Below are 16,973 nucleotides of genomic sequence, written 5' to 3' on the forward strand. Positions count from 1 at the left end.
TTGCTGGGCCAAAATCCTGGAAATCCCTCCTCAATAGCATTGTGGGTGCACCAACACCATATCAGCTGTAGCGGTTCAACAGCATGGTTCACCACCACCTTCTCAAGGCCAATAGAGGTGGGCAACAAATTCTACCCTCTCATTAAAAATCGCAAGGTCAGAAATGCAACAGTAAAAAACAAGTTATTTTTCTCTTTTTGCACGGCCACTTAAGACTGTTTATTTATTTCATTTAAAGTACAACATACTGGATTTAACACAATGGGGGAAAATTTATGCTGGCATAAGCCAGCAGCAAGAACGGCGACGTGGGAGATAAATATGGTTAGAATCGGGAAACGCGTTTCTCACAGGTGAGATCGCATTTTCTGATTATCCAGACCCCTCACTGGTGGTATAACAAGAATCCTGCTATGGAAGGTCTGAAATCTAATTTAAATACATTAGCATCTTATTAGCGAGCTCTCCCGCTGGGACCTCCCCCCTCACTGAATACTCATCGGGCGCCGCCGTGACGTCATGCTGCCATCATTTACAACAGCTGTATAATAACAGCTGCATAATAGCGAGAACCTAACGATTGTCATGATATGCAAACATGCACATGAGCAGGCAGGATACTCAGGGGTGGTATCTCACTATAAAAGGCACGAGGCATTCACACTCTGCCTCTTTCCACTGATGAACATCAACAGAGTGAGTCAGGTTGTATGTACAGTAGCACGCCTCCAGCACGTGGCTAAGAGCTAGTCTGGTTCAGCCAGACAGAGTAACCACATTTAGGTTAGCAGAGAGTCGAACTGATAAAGAACTGTGCTAACTGTGCTACTAGTTCAATAAATCAGATTGAACTAACTTCAAGGTCTGGAGTATATTTTGGTCAAAGCTGCATCCAATTGCAGCCTGTTTTATCCCAGAGTACATAACACATCAACGACCTCACGTCCAAAGGAGATATCGGAGGCGAGCACTGAGGCTGCCATTACTATCCATGTGCTAAATGCAGAGGGGGGAACCTGAGGGGGCACGGGAGAACTCAGATGAAATGAAAAATGAAAATGGAAAATTAAAATCACTTATTGTCACGAGTAGGCTTCAATGAAGTTACTGTGAAAAGCCCCTAGTCGCCACATTCCGGCGCCTGTCCGGGGAGGCTGGTACGGGAATCGAACCGTGCTGCTGGCCTGCTTGGTCTGCTTTAAAAGCCAGTGATTTAGCCAAGTGAGCTAAGCCAGCCCCTATAAGATAAGAGCAGCATCATATTCTGATCTGGAACACATTGTCTGAAGGAGTGGTGGAGGCAGATTCAGTTGTAACTTTCTGAAGGATATTGGGTAAATACTTGAACGGGAGAAGTTTGCAAGGATTTGGGGGAAAATCGAGGCAGTGGATCGACTAGGGCAGCTCTTTCCAAAAGCTGACATAGGTACGATGGATTGAATGCCCTCCTGTGCTGGAAGATTCCGAGATTCTGCAGTATATTGCAGAATTCATGTCACAAATGTCAGCTTGTTAGCATTGGAAAATTCCACTCTGACTTCTGAACCATCCCATATTTCTGAGCCACAATGCCAAATTTTGGGAGTTTTCTTTTAAAATTAAGAATTTCTTCGTGGTTAAGGTTTACAGTAAATTGTGATTGCAAGTACAGTTGTAATAATTATCTGGAAATGGATTGCAGATGCAGCTCATGTACTATCATAAAGTTCCAGGCAATCTTTGGAATTTGCTTTCAACTTTTCCTCAGAGTATCTGTTAGAATGCTTCCCTGCTCCAGGCCGGATGAAGGCAGGGTCCGATCCGATAGTGGTTATGTTGCAGGATGAGTGATCCAGAGACCTGGAATAATAATTTGACGGATGAATTTCAATCTCAACACGGCATCTGGGGATTTTAAATCCAGTTCAGTAATTAAATCGAGAGTAAAAAGGTGAGATACTCCGCCGGCGGGATGGTTCCATTCTGCCGGCAGTCCGCGGGTTTCCCGACGGCGTGGAGCTGCCCCCACAATGGGAACCCCCCCTGACCAGCTGGCGTAACGGAGCATCCCGCCGGAGTGCTGGAACAGGAATCTGGCGCAGCGGGGCGGAGAATCCAGCGCAAGGTTACTGAGAAACTGTGGGTGCAATACTCCATCGGCCGACTCCGAAATTGGGAAAGGCGATTGACCACCTGGAACCGGTCTTGACGCCGGAATCATGGCAGGCGCCGGGTTTACGGCCAATCGCAATTTTCTGGTGCCTCGACAGCCATGTCAATCCATTCCTCTCTGCACGTACAGTAAACAGCGTTTGCCTATGATTAGCCTGCCTGGCCCAGTGTTCTCCGAGATCTCCGCGACACTCCACCTCCACCAGGGGCGGGGTGGGGGTGAATTCCCCCGAGGTTCATTTGTGCTTTTAAAAATAGGAGGCGTGGCTGATGAGCGAGATAGGGCATGCTGAGGCACAGCCAGCCGTGCTGGCTGGAGGAGGGGGGGGGGGGGGAATGGGAGACCGGGATGGGCTGTGGGACCTGGGTGACCGCTTCGCTGGACTGGTGTGGTGTCCCCAACCCCCACTCACCCACCCCACTACCCCCCACCTCAGCAAACCACCCCCATACTGCACACTCGGCTATAGCATCCCGCCAACTGGCTGCCATTCACCAGAGGGGCATCAGGCGGCCCACCCAGGTCCACTTTCACAATAGCCTCTGCAGGGGGGTGCTGGAGGGGACCGCAGAGTATACCACTGGGATGGGCAGCCAGGGTCAGAGGCCCTCATGGTGCCAGGCACCAATGGGACCAGGGGTGCAGGGATGGAGGAGGAAGGGGAGTTGGACATGCTGGGATAGGGTCCGCAGTGCCAGTCGGCATCACCGTATATAGCCCCTTGAACCTGGTTGGGCACGGGGGGGTACAAACCATGTTAACATGTCGGCCCTTCACCCCATGCAGATGATGGCTATTGGAGTGCAACCAGCAATGGTGGCCTTCCTGCTGGTCGCAGCAGTCCTGGGGGTGACCTGCGGCTGTACGAGCTGGAGCTGCTCGAGGAGGAGGAAGCTGCAGCAACAGAGCCTACACCAGAGGAACCGGAAGCAGCTGCTCAAGATGGAGAGCCGGCCACCCAACAGGCTGAGGAGGAGGAGGAGAAGGTGCAAAGGAGGAATCGCAAAGGGTCTCGTGTTAACCGGCACCACCTGTCATTCGAGGACCTGCCAGACTGGGCTTGCCAGTCGAAGGCTGGTTGAGCAGAGAGACAGCCCGACATATTTGCCAGATCATGGCACTCCTGGCATTGCGGGGGAATGGGGGAGGACACACACTCCCGATGGTTGTCAAGGTGGTGGTCCCCTGAACATCTATGCTACGGGGTCCTTCCAGGCGCCAGGTCCCTGGGGTCGGCCTGCCCTCCGACCGTTCGCCCCCTCGGGAATTCCTACCTCCACCTGCAGTACCAGATCAGCTGTCTGGTGCGCACCAGATAGTATCGCAGGAGCCTCTTCACTAAAGTGCCCAACCGAGGTGAGTGTCTCTGGGACGGCGGAGGGTATTGGAGAGACAGCTGTGACGGAAAGTCAGTGTCATCCCCGGACACGAGCTCCGGGGTGTCTCAGGATGCAGATCGATGGTTCCCGTCCATGTGGGTCTCGTGCTTGTCGCTCGTCGACACATGGGGGGCGCGATTCTCCGCCCCCCCACGCCGGGTGGGAGAATAGCGGGAGGGCGTCCCGACATTTTTCACGCCCTCCCGCTATTCTCCCCCCCCCCACGCCACGAATCGCCGCTCGCCGTTTTTTACGGCAAGCGGTGATTCTCCGAGGCCGGTGGGCCGAACGGCTGGGCCTTCACGCCCGTTTCAACACGGCAGCAAACACATCTGCTCGCTGCCGTCGTGAAACGGGTGGCAGATGCCCGTTTGGGCCATCTGGGGGCCCGATTGGCACGGCAGTACCACGGTAGCCTTTACGATTCCCTGCATTTGCGGAGAATCTCGTCCGGGGTTCTGGCTGTGGCTGGGGTCGGGGGCACACGGCACCAGAAGGACCCTCACCATCACCAGCAGCTCCTGCAAGACACAAGATAAGACGTACGATTGCATCGCGGGTGCAGGAGGAGTGGGGGGTGGTGGGGGGGGGGGTGTGGAGACAGGGTGTAGGGGTGGTGGTGGTAATGGAGATGTGGTGTGGTGTGGGGGTGTTGTGGGTTTGGTGTTGTGGGTTTGATGGGTGTGGGGGTGGGTTGGGGTAAGTCGAGGGGCAAGATTTCACATCCTCGCCCAATGCCAACCTCTGTTCCGGTCAGTGAATTGGTCCGAGTGTGGCTTCAGTTTTACAGTCATAGAAGTCCACTAATCCTGCCCCAGGGTCAACACTTCAGCTCAGGAATGGAGCATCTGGCCACATCTGTCTTAAGAACCCACCTATGCCCTTTAGGGAAGGAAATTGCTGTACTTACCTGATCCAGTCTACGTATGAGTGCAGATTCCCAGCAACGTGGCAAAACACCCTCTGAAATGGTCGAACAATCCACACAGTTGCATCACGAAAAAACAAGTGCTCTCATTCGTGACAATGAGAGTGGCGAGGCCAACATTTATTCCCCATCCCTAATATCCCTATAAGCGGCACGCTGGAACTGCGGTTAGCACTGCTGCCTCACAGCACCATGGAGCCAGCTTCGATTCTCATCTTGGGTGACTGTCTGTGTGGAGTTTGCACGTTCTCCCCCTGTCTGTGCGGGTTTCCTCCGGGTCTGGATCTATGGGTAGTGATGGCTGACCAGGAATCTCTCCTGCTCTTACCACCTGCCATTGGTGTGTGCTGGAAGGCTTTGCTGGTTGATAACCAATCTATTTGGACGGGTTATGAATGCAATTCCCTTGGCCACCAAGTCCTGGGGTGGGATTGAGGTTTTTTAAAATTGATTTACGGGATGTGGGCGTTGCTGGTTAGGCCAGCATTTATTGCCCATCCCTCATTGCCCTTCAGAAGTTTGTGGTGAGTTGCCTTCTGGAACCGCTGCAATCCTTTATGTATAGGTACACCCACAGTGCTGTTAGGGAGGGAGTTCCAGGATGTTGCCTCAGTGACAGTGAGGAACGGCGATATATTTCCAAATCAGGGTGGCGAGTGACTTGGAGGGGAACCTCCAGGTGGTGGGGTTCCCAGGTATCTGCTGCTCTTGTCCTTCTAGATGGTAATGGATGTGGGTTTGGAAGGTGCTATCTGAGAAACCTTGGGGAGTTACTGCAGTGCATCCTATAGATGGTACATACAGCTGCCACTGTTTGTCGGTGGTGGAGAGTTGGAACATTTGTGGAAGGGAGCAATCAAGCGGGGCTGCTTTGTCCTGGATGGTGTCGAGCTTCTTGAGTGTTGTTGGAGCTGCACTCATCCAGGCAAGTGGAGAGAATTCCATCACACTCCTGACTTGTGCCTTGTAGATGGTGAACAGGTTTTGGGGGTCAGGAGGTGAGTTACTCACTGTAGGAAGCCTAGCCCTTGGCCTGCCCTGGTAGCCACAGTATTAATGTGGTTAAACCACAGTTTCTGATCAATGCTAACCCCCTGGATGTTGATTGTGGGGGATTCAGCGATGGTAATACCATTGAATGTCAAGGGGCGATGGTTAGGTCCATTCTTGTCGGAGATGGCCATTGCCTGGCACTTGTGTGGTGCGAATGTAACTTGCCACTTGTCAGCCCAAATCTCGATATTATCCAGGTCTTGCTGCATTTGGACATGGACTGCTTCATTATCTGAGGAGTCACGGATGGGGCTGAACATTGTGTAGTCAGCAAACATCTCCACTTCTGACCTTGCCGTTGGAATTTAGAAGGATGAGGGGGGTTCTTATAGAAACATATAAAATTATGAAGGGGATAGATAGGATAGATGCGGGCAGGTTGTTTCCACTAGCAGGTGAAAGCAGAACTAGGGGGCATAGCCTCAAAATAAGGGGAAGTAGATTTAGGACTGAGTTTAGGAGGAACTTCTTCACCCAAAGGGTTGTGAATCTATGGAATTCCTTGCCCAGTGAAGCAGTTGAGGCTCCTTCATTAAATGTTTTTAAGGTAAAGATGGATAGTTTTTTGAAGAATAAAGGGATTAAGGGTTGTGGTGTTCGGACCGGAAAGTGGATCTGAGTCCACAAAAGATCAGCCATGATCTCATTGAATGGCGGAGCAGGCTCGAGGGGCCAGATGGCCTACTCCTGCTCCTAGTTCTTATGTTCTTATGATGAAAGGGAGGTCATTGATAGTATTAATTGCCACAAATGGTGAAATTTTAAAAAAGCTGAAGATGGTTGGGCCTAGGACACTACCCTGAGGAACTCCTGCAGTGATGTCCTAGAGCTGAGATGATTGACCTCCAACCACCACAACCATCTTCCTTTGTGCCAGGTGTGACTCCAACCAGCTGAGAGTTTCCCCCCTGATTCCTATTGACTCCAGTTTAGCCATGGCTACTTGATGCCATATTCGGTAAAATGCTGCCTTGGTGTCGCTCTCACCTGACCCCTGGCATTCAGCTCTTTTGTCCATGTTTGAACCAAAGCTGTAATGAGTTCAGGAGCTGAGTGACCCAAACTGAGGGTCCGTGAGCAGGTTATTGCTGTATAAGTGCCACTTGACAGCACTGTTGATGACCCCTTCCATCACTTTATATCTTCTAAATACTCTCTGGGTAAAAAAGTTTATCTTGAATTTCTTATTGAGTTATTGGTGACTATCACATATTTTTGACCCGGCTTTAGGCTCTTCGATTAGTGGCAAGATCTTCTGTGCATCGGCACTTTTGAAACCCTTCATAATCTTAAAGATGTCTATATGTGCACGTTTAGATGGAATGAGATGACCTTCATGAGGGACAAGGGGTGACGTTGGGGCAGTTTCAGGTTGAACATTGCACAACATTGCGCCCAGAGTTAGGCCAGTGTTTAGGACTGGAGATTTACTCTGATGTAAAAACCATCTACCATGAAAAATGAAATGAAGAAAAGGAAGAAAATGTGTCAGGATATTTACAACCTTGGAGAAATAGGACATTTATTTTACACTCATGGTGGCGTGTGATTTGAAGTGATGATATTCTTATGTGTTTGCTGCTCTTGTACTCTGGCTGGTGGAGGATGGGATTTTAAGAGGTGTATTAATTGCCACAGAGGGTGAAATAAATAAAAAATTCATTCTTGAGTTTACTGGCGGTTTGAGGGTTGAACAAGGCAATGTTTCCAAGAAAGCATTAAGTACCGAAAAATTGTCTTTTTGGCTCTTTAATGATAATCACAGAAGATAGAGTTTCCAATCCTTGCAAAGAATGTCCTACGTACAAATGCAAAGAACAGATTTGTAATTTTGCAACAAAGACCACATCCTGTAGGAAATAATTGTTAATCTTGTGCAGTATTCTTAGCTTCCCTGTCTGCCTGACTAAAATAATCTGAACTTGGAGGCAGTGTAATGTTGCAAGTAATAGGTGGCGTAAATGGAGAGAGACTGCAGTGCAGAGGCATCTAGGTGTCCTCGTACAAGAATCACAAGACGTAGTATTCAGGTACAGCAAATCATTAGGAAGGCAAATGGAATGTTTGGCTTTATTGCAAGGGGGATGGTGAATCGAAATGTGGAAGCCTTGCCATACAGGGCATGATGAGATTTTACCTGGAGTATCACAGAATCGTAGAAGAATATATTGCAGAAAGGCCCTTCGGCCCATTACCTGAAAGACACCTGACCTGTCTATCTAATCCCATTTGCCAGCACTTGGCACCCCCGCAGTGGAAGTTTCACCAAGCTGAGTCCCGGGATGAGGGCTTTGTCTTGTGAGGAAACGTTGAGGAGGTTGGACCAATAATCATTGGAGATCAGGGGCTGGATTCTCCGTTCCTAACGGCAGCTTGTTCCTGTCCTCTTTCCTACTGTCATCGCTGCTGATATTCGCGTCCAAACACAATCATCTCTCATTGGAAGAATGTTGACACCAGTTAATCAACTTGCCAAACTAAACCACATTGGACATTTACAGGGCCAGGTTCATTAACTTGTTAAACTACAGGGTAATTTCATCAGAACCAGTTCATTGACCTGTTAAAAATAAACAGCAGTGAAGTTTCACGACAACTAGTGAATCAAACTAGACCACGGGAGAATATTGCAGGAACGTATAATCAATTAACTAAACTGAGCCACAAGTGAATTTCAGAGGTAGGTGTTAACTAACTTGTCAAACTGAACTACACTGCAATTTCACTGGGGCTAATTCATTTTCTCGTCAAACTAAACCACAGGAAAATTTGACAGGAAGAAGTTAATGAACTTGTCAAGCTAAACCACAGGGGAATATCACTGGAACATCTGTCTGCCTTTGGGCCTTGCCAACCAGCAGCACCAACCAACACATTATTATTCTTCTTTATTAGACCTAACTCTGGGAAAATTGGTTGTAACGTTTGCCCACAAAATGGGGTGGCAACACACCAAAGGTAGCTCATCAATTGGAAAGTGCTGTTTGACATCTTGAATACACTAAAGATGCTGTGGAAATTCAAGGAGCACTTCTTCACCCAGCAGGATAATCATCATAAGCCAACTGGAATTGCCTCAAGCAGGAAGTCAACCAGATGAAAGATCCAGGCTTCATCTGGACTAACGCCAAGCATCTCAAATCCAACGCCTGAGAATGCCATGTCCCATTCAAGTTTCTGAATGTTTTCAAAATTTCACAGCCCTTCGGCAATGAAAATTGCCTGGACAGCATTTTGCCAAGTGTGGTTTGGTAGAGGCAACTGAAAAGAGTTGATGAAAAGGCTTTTTCTCGAAGCCTAGACTCCATTCTAGACTCCATCTTCCAGGTTACACAGTATCCAATCAGCAATTGGCTTGGGATTGAGATCAGAACTGGAGCGTTGCCCAGAATTTGCTGCTGACACTTGAGCCAAACCTACAGGCGGTTTGGGGGGTGGTGGTGGGGGGGGGGGGGGAGTGGGGGGGGGGGGGGGGGGGGGGGGGGGGCTACTGCAGTTCCATAACACCATCAGTCACTTATCAATATAAGTGGTGTGGCTGCATCTGAACGTTTAATCGGTTGTGGACCTCATTGTTCAAGACCCACTGCAGAAAGGAAAATAAATCCTTGAGCACGAGTTCAGGGTTGGAATCATGACGGACAACTTTAATCTGAGCCAACTGTCAGGAAACTGAAGGGATCGGATGTAACTGGTTTCGCACCCCACCTCATTTCACCGTCCGTTCAAATAACTGGAAAGTAACAGCAGGCAGGGTGTAAAAATGACATTTCATCCAATCGCAAAGGTTTCCTGCCCAGAGAGACAAAAATTATTTCCATTGAATTCCACAGCCCCGAAGGAGGTTATTTTTGGCCTGTTATGTCCATGCCAGGTTTCTGAAAGAAGGATGCATTTGCAAGACATTTACCTTATATCCATTTTAGATTTTTTTTTTCTTTGATTGATCAGATCGGGGCGAGGAGTCACGTGTAGCGGGTAAACCCTTGTCACAAACAGCCAGCTTCTGGTACATAATGGTGCCCAAAATAAGACAGGGACGGCGGACTGTGTCAGGATGATGGCACTGTGGCTGCTGCCAGGGCTGGTGGGCATTCACTGATATGATGTTCTGGGCGTGGTCGGTCGCACACCAACCACACATTAATGGAGTTGCAGCACTTGCCTGCCCAAAGCGCCAGTGCGCCGTTGGTGGCTCCTAGCGCCATGAGGAATCCTGCTACCCAGCCAAAGCCATGCACTCTCTCCTCCTGTTTCTCCTCTGGTAAGAAGGGAGGACTCTGAATTCTCCTCTCCTGGCATCCAGGGCCTTTCTTACCTCCGTGATGCAGCGATGGATGGTGAACTGGGAAATGTCGGCTATATTGCCTGATCCAACCTGGATGGATTTGCTTGTTTAGAGAGTTATGGTGATCTGACTGTGCCATCCTCACCCTGCTCTGCAGCTAACGATCCTGTGGAAGGAGGTGGCACAGTTCAGTTACCACCTCCCTGGCAAAGGGTGGGCACCTCACAAATTTCTCCTGGCTGGACCAGTGTTCTCTGAAGATCCAGGGTGAGCAGGGTAAATTGAGAACCCTCCTCCACCTCCCGCTATGCACGGTCCCCTCTTTGCAGCCTACACTCCCAACCTGTTGTGTTGCAAAGCAAGGGAGCTGTAGCTAAAGTCAACATAACTCCAGCGTAATTTATATTGATTGGGCATAAACCCCTCTGACCTACCTCTCGGGAGCAGGGACACGCACCTTCACAAACTAACAAGTCACCAATCCCCCGACCACAGCACACCACAGTCCTTCCACAAATTCTGAAAAGAGTAAAAATAATTCAGACTAGGATATTGTCCAAGCATCTAAAGAGAAAAACAAATGCGGGGCCAGAGGTAAAGGGCTGGAGACTGGGACTATTTGAGGTTCTCTTCCAGAGAGGCCGCAGTGACACATTGAGCCAAGTGGCCTCGTTCCGTGCTGTGGCAATTCTCTGGGCAGGATTTTCCACACTCCCCGGGCCATATTTTGTGGTGCCGGTGGTGTTGAAGGTTCATTTTAGAAGAGGTGGAGAATCATATATTTGATGGCGGGGACGTTGGGAAGATAGTCTTTCAGTTACAGAATCCTAAATCAAATAATGTGTTGATAATAAGCCTCCTATTTTCCAACCACAGTTCCATGCATTCATTATCACCTCAATGATTCCAAAGCACCAGAATGTTAACAATATCACAGTCCAATCCTAGAGATATTGATATTTGGATTTGAATCAGGAAAAACAGCACAGAATTAAAAACAATGATTTCACAGCGCAGTGAAAAAGAAACCAGAAGGCTAAACAGTCCAAGGGCTCGCTGCAGTGCCGGGACAGTTGGCGTAGGTATAATCACCACAAGATCTCAATTCAGCTGTTCGCACTTCAATTTAACAAGGGCTAACCCGTAGGCACCTCTTGTAAATAGAAGTGTGGATGGTGCCAAATCTGACGAGTTTAAAGAAAAGATTATTGATGATCAGCTCTATCTGGCTTCCTTCAATTCATATGTATGTCCAAGTGTCTGAGTTTTCATCCTTCCTTCATTTGTGAGCTGCCTAAACCTTATGTGGCTTGGCTTGGCTTCAATGCAGTCCTTACAGCAGCTCAATCGGCCAATTTTATATTCCAAAAGAAGGATGTACTTGCCTTAGAAGGGATGTACTAGAGTTGATTACTGAAGTGGGAGCATTGTCTCAGGAAGGGAAATTGAATCGGCCTATACTTTCTGGATGGTGGAGAGGTGATCTCATTGCAAAAGGATTAAGCCTCATGCTGTATTTAAAAAAAATAAAATATGTGAGGATATCCTCATGGCTATTTCTAAAATTTAAAAAAACTGGACAAAAACCTTTTAAAATAACTGAATCTATCCCTCAAAATTTGGGGGCAATGGAGACGACATAGGGGAGAAGTGGGGGGCTCGATGGAGGCCCCGATACGGGGGAGCCATCGGTTTGTCCCAGGGAGCATTGATGGCGGATTTCTGGGCTGACACAGGGCAGGGGTTAGGAGGTTGAGGGACCTGTTTGTGGAGGGGAGGTTCGCGAGCTTGGGGGAGTTAGAGGGGAAGTTTGGGCTCCCCCCGGGGAACATGTTTAGGTACATGCAGGTGAGGGCGTTTTCCAGGCAGCAGGTGGAGGGGTTCCCCTTGCTGCCCCCATGAGGGGTGCAGGATCGGTTGCTCTCGGGGGTGTGGGTTGGAGGAGGGAGGATTTCGGACATATACCGGGTAATGCAGGAGGTAGACGAGGCCTCGGTGGAGGAACTGAAGGGTAAATGGGAAGAGGAGCTGGGTGAGGAGATTGAGGAGGGGACGTGGGCGGATGCCCTGGAGAGAGTGAATTCCTCCTCTTCCTGTGCGAGGCTTAGCCTCATACAGTTCAAGGTGCTGCATAGGGCCCACATGACTGGGACAAGGATGAGTAGGTTTTTCGGGGGCGAGGACAGGTGTGCTAGGTGCTCGGGGAGCCCAGTGAACCACGCCCATATGTTTTGGGCGTGCCCAGCGCTGGGGGAGTTTTGGAAGGGGGTAGCAAGGACGGTGTCGAGGGTGGTGGGATCCAGGGTCGAGCCAGGCTGGGGACTCGCAATTTTTGGGGTTCCAGTGGAGCCGGGAGTGCAGGAGGAGAGAGAGGCCGGTGTTCTGGCCTTTGCGTCCCTAGTAGCCCGGCGGAGGATCTTGCTCCAATGGAAGGATGCGAGGCCCCCAAGCGTGGCGGCCTGGATCAATGATATGGCGGGGTTCATTAAATTGGAGAAGGTGAAATTTGCCTGAGGGGATCAGTACAAGGGTTCTTTAGGCGGTGGCAGCCTTTCCTGGACTTCCTGGCGGAACAGTAGGGAAATAGGCCAGCAGCAGCAGCAACCCGGGGGGGGGGGTTTGGATCGGTGGGAGGGAGAACTGTGTACATGGGTTTGTGGGATGTGGCGGGTGCTATCTCTTTCCCTTTTGTTGTTTGGGTGTTCTTTTGTTTTTTTTTCTTTTGTTTGTAGTTGCTTTTGAAGTTGGGTGGGAATTGTTCTTGGGGTGTTACCGCGGTTGTTTTGTTAATAGAGTTGAGATGTTTATATTTTGTAAAAATTTCAATAACAATTATTTAAAAAAAAAAAAATAACTGAATCTAAGACCGTAACCCTCAAACAAAAAGGACCTACCTGGCAGTATTGAATAAACTTGCACTTCATTATCTCTGAAGCAACATTAACTTGAGGGCAGCATGGTCGCACTGTGGGTAGCACTGTGGTTTCACAGTGCCAGGGTCCCAGGTTCGATTCCGGCTTGGGTCACTGTCTGTGCGGAGTCTGCACGTCCTCCCCGTGTCTGCGTGGGTTTCCTCCGGGTGCTCTGGTTTCCTCCCACAGTCCAAAGCTGTGCAGGTTAGGTGGATTGGCCATAATAAATTGCCCAAAAAGGCTAGGAGGGGTGATTGGGTTACGAAGATAGAGTGGAAGTGAGGGTTTAAGTGGGCCAAATGGCCTCCTTCTGCACTGTATATTCTGTGTAACAAGAACTATATAGTGGCCATTTCCATTTCATAAACCCAGGTTGGCAAGCCAGAATCTACAAAGGGGCCCACAAGCTTCCTTCCATTTCTTAATGGTTGCGACATTTAACCATTCTTGAGGACCCAAACGAAGGGTACGCATCTCTTGTCAAAGACAATATGGAGAGAAGGGAGTCATGTGTCATGGATCTCTCGTTTGTGACCCAGTAACAGTAGTTTGTGGAATTGCAAGCTCACCTGACCCCTGGAACCTCTGGACCATCACCTGCAAGACTGAGCCATCTCTGCATGCGTATCTCATGATGTGTAGTGAAAACCATTGGAAAAGTTAATTAACCAGCACTGGTTCAGGGGCGGCTGGTGGCACAATGGTTAGCACTGCTGCCTACGGCGCTGAGTACCCGGGTTCGAATCCCAGCCCTGGGTCACTGTCCGTGTGGTGTTTGCGCAATCTCCCCGTGTCTGCGTGGGTTTCACCCCCACAACCCAAAGATATGCAGGGTAGGTGGATTGGCCACGCTAAATTGCCCCTTAATTGGAAAAGAAAATAATTGGGTCCTCTAAATTAATTTAAATTTATTTTTAAAAAACAGCATTAGTTTTCAACGTGCTGAACTTCATGAAGGAATAACTCATTGGACTTTGGGTCGGGACCCTTGGACTAGTGTGAAACAAAAGTTATTTTCTCTGTGCTCTTTGCACTGTTGATTTTTCCTTTCTCTCTCCCTCGCTTACTGTATTAGTGCACAGAAGGCAACGTTGCAACTTTCCTCTTGTGTTTTGAGCATGTACAAATAAAGTAACCTTTTGAGTCCGTCCTGTCTCGAGTTTGCTGTGAGGTAATTAATAGAAATTGGATCACACCAAAACCGAGGGGTTGATAAATTACTCCACTGCTCATAAAGGGAGAAGCAAATAAAAGAAACATTTTGTTTATGGATGGGTATTGAGAGGAGAAATTAATGCTGTTAAATTAACGCCCTTCCTGTCGACTCTTAGATAATTTGACAGGGTAGAAGTTTCCCCAGGCTGGAGAGTCTCAAAATAGGGTTCATGGTCCCAGGATAAGGTTGGCCATTTAGGGCTCAGATGAGGAGAAAATTCTGCACTTGGAGAATTTGGGAATTCTCTACCCCTGAGAGCTGTAGTCCTCAGTCATTGAATACATCCAAGACAAAGATCATTTTTGTTTAGGCATTGAGGGAATCAAGGGGCAGGGTGGAGAGTTGAGGCCGAGGGATATCAATGATCGTTCCGAATGCCACAACAAACTTGAGGAACCGCACATCACCCACTCCTGCTCCTATTTCTCATACTCCATGATTTCCCTTTCTTTCCCCGCCCCCAGAATGGCCTTGACCTGTGCTGCCTCCAGTTTCTTGGGCTTCAACCTCCAACTTACCCATCGTGACCTTTGATGGTGAGGCTAGAGATTGGGTTATCAACACTCCATTTAAACTGGAATGATCAGGAGTGGGGACTCCAGCCAAATATCTCACCCCCCAGCCCAGGAGGGCACAGAGGACAAAAAGCTTGGATCTTTGACAACAGCTTTGCAGCCAATGAAATGATTTTCGACGTGTCGGCTATCATGAATGAAACACAGCAACAAGCTCCCACAAACAGCAAAAGTGATGGTAGTTTTACAGATTAATAGACGTTCAGGCCACCAGGTGGAACTCCACTGGAGATAGTGCCATAACAATCATTAATGTAAATCTGGAAATTGGAAAGGGCCATTGTTTAATATCTTATCTGAGATTCCAACAGCTCTGACAGCACAGTGCTCCCTCAGTACTGCCTGGAGGTAGAATCGAACTCGATTTTGAGCTTCTGCCCGAGGGTAAGATTGACCCATAGCTACCAACTGCGCTGTCACTGATCACAATAGCAGCAGCTCCAGGGCACAAATTGGCCACTTTGCTTTGCCCATGGTGTCCTTTTATTTTTAGAAGCACCCACTGTGCAATGTTGGCCAGTAGATTGTTTCCTCCGAGGCTGGGTGCATGTCTCTTTAAACTCGGTGTGAGATCAACTGTCGTAAGGGAGCTTTTGGCAACTTAGAAAGAAAGGAAATTGAAACTGTAGAGAAAGCAAAAGTGTTGAAAGAACACATGGGTGCAACACGCGTGCAAAAAAAGGGGAAAAACTCAGGCAATTGGTTCCAAAGTAAACCTCACGTTTAAAAAGAAAACACAGGATATTTTAAGCCAGTGAGTGGAAAACACAATAAGGACACAGAGGCTGTTATATAATACCCTTGGATGTTAGTTCATCTAGATTAGTACTCCTAACCACAAACTTTCCTACCTAGTCTCTTAAAACTATGCATAACTTTCCCCTTACGTGGCAGAAGGAGCTGAAATAACAAAGCTCGCTTCGAACGGTTCAAAGCCTTAAATCACCAAACTGCAGGAACAAAGGAATAATGTCTTCATTGGCTACTGACTGTTGCAGGTTTTTAATTCAGAGGACTATTTTAGTAACAACGGCGCAGATAATGAGGGGGAATTCCTTGCCCTGTCCCGAACAGCAGTTGCAAATCTCTTTCCCTCTGTCCTGCCTATCTGGGTGGCCCCATTCCGAGAAAGTGAAAAGTCTCGCAAATCTGTGAAATCCTGATTTGGGGAATCGAAGGAGAGGTGGGTCTGATCCGCAAAATGGGAGACATTTCAAGCTGATTAGGGTAAACGGGAGTTAGCCCGGACTGAAGGGAATTTTTAGTGACTATTAGATTGATAGGGAGTCAGTGATGATTTTCCCAATTGTCCTTTTCTTTTCCCAGGATTGGAAGGGGGCGGGGAGGGAGAGGTGGTAGGGGCGTCAAATATTGCATGACATTCGGGATGGTACCATGTTTCGATAGAATGGGAAAGTGCAGGCCCCTACAGATCTCTGGGGAACACCAATTGGTACAATCCCACCAAACCAAAAGCATACCATTTAGCCCCACTGTCCTGCCCTCAGCCAATTACTACCCATTACCACAAGCCACTCAGTTGTATTAAACCATGACATGCTGACCCACCATCACGTTAATAATGACCATGATGCTCACGTCCAGTGAATGAGAGCAATGTCTGAAAACCTGGGCCGGATTCTCCATTGCCCGACGCCAAAATCATAGTCGGCGATCGGGTGGAGAATCAATTCCGACGGCGGAATGGGTTTGCCGGTTTGACGCCGGTTCGCGATTCTCCGCCCCCTCCAAACCGGCGTCATTGTGACGCGCGCCCTGTGCAGTCGCAATGCCGTTGGCGCCTCATCCACCTTGATGCTCCGCCTCCGATGGGCCGAATTCACGTCGGCGTGGGACATGTGTGGTCTGAGCCAGCGTGCCGGCTGCTGACTGTGTCCTGCGCCTCCACAATCGGCTGAGGGGGCATCTGCCAGGGCTGGGGGGACTGGTGGGGGTTGGCCGGCGAGTGGCCACGGGGTGGCCAGGGGGTGGGCTGTGGTGTCGGGGTCGGCAGGTTAGGTTCAGCGCCCTGTTTTCCGGCGCGACCGGTGCAGGGCGTCATCCGCGCGCATGCGTGGCCCGGGACCCGGCCGTTTTCGGCGCGGGCGGTGGGTGTTTCAGTCGGTGCCAATGCCTCAGTGGTACCGGAATTGGTGAGGGGTCGCCGCCGAATTTCCTGTTGTGAAAGTCGGCACATTGTACGCTGGAGTCAGCACTTAGTCACCAGAACGGAGAATCCAGCTCCTGGATATCAAGTGAGTCAGAAAATAATCGGTAACAATGCAGTGAGATTTTTATCTTTTAGTTTCTTGGAACAGTAGGTGGCAGTGCCGTCCAATACAGAAGAGAACAGAATAATTGGAAACTGAGCAAAGAAGCCAAAGTGAGAGAGAGAGAGAGAGAGACAGTGGCCCTGATGTGGGATTTGGTAGCATAGTGGTTATGTTATTGGACTAGCAATCCGACAGCC

Source organism: Scyliorhinus canicula, chromosome 1 (genome assembly GCF_902713615.1).
Source record: "Scyliorhinus canicula chromosome 1, sScyCan1.1, whole genome shotgun sequence".
Taxonomy (NCBI): Eukaryota; Metazoa; Chordata; class Chondrichthyes; order Carcharhiniformes; family Scyliorhinidae; genus Scyliorhinus; species Scyliorhinus canicula.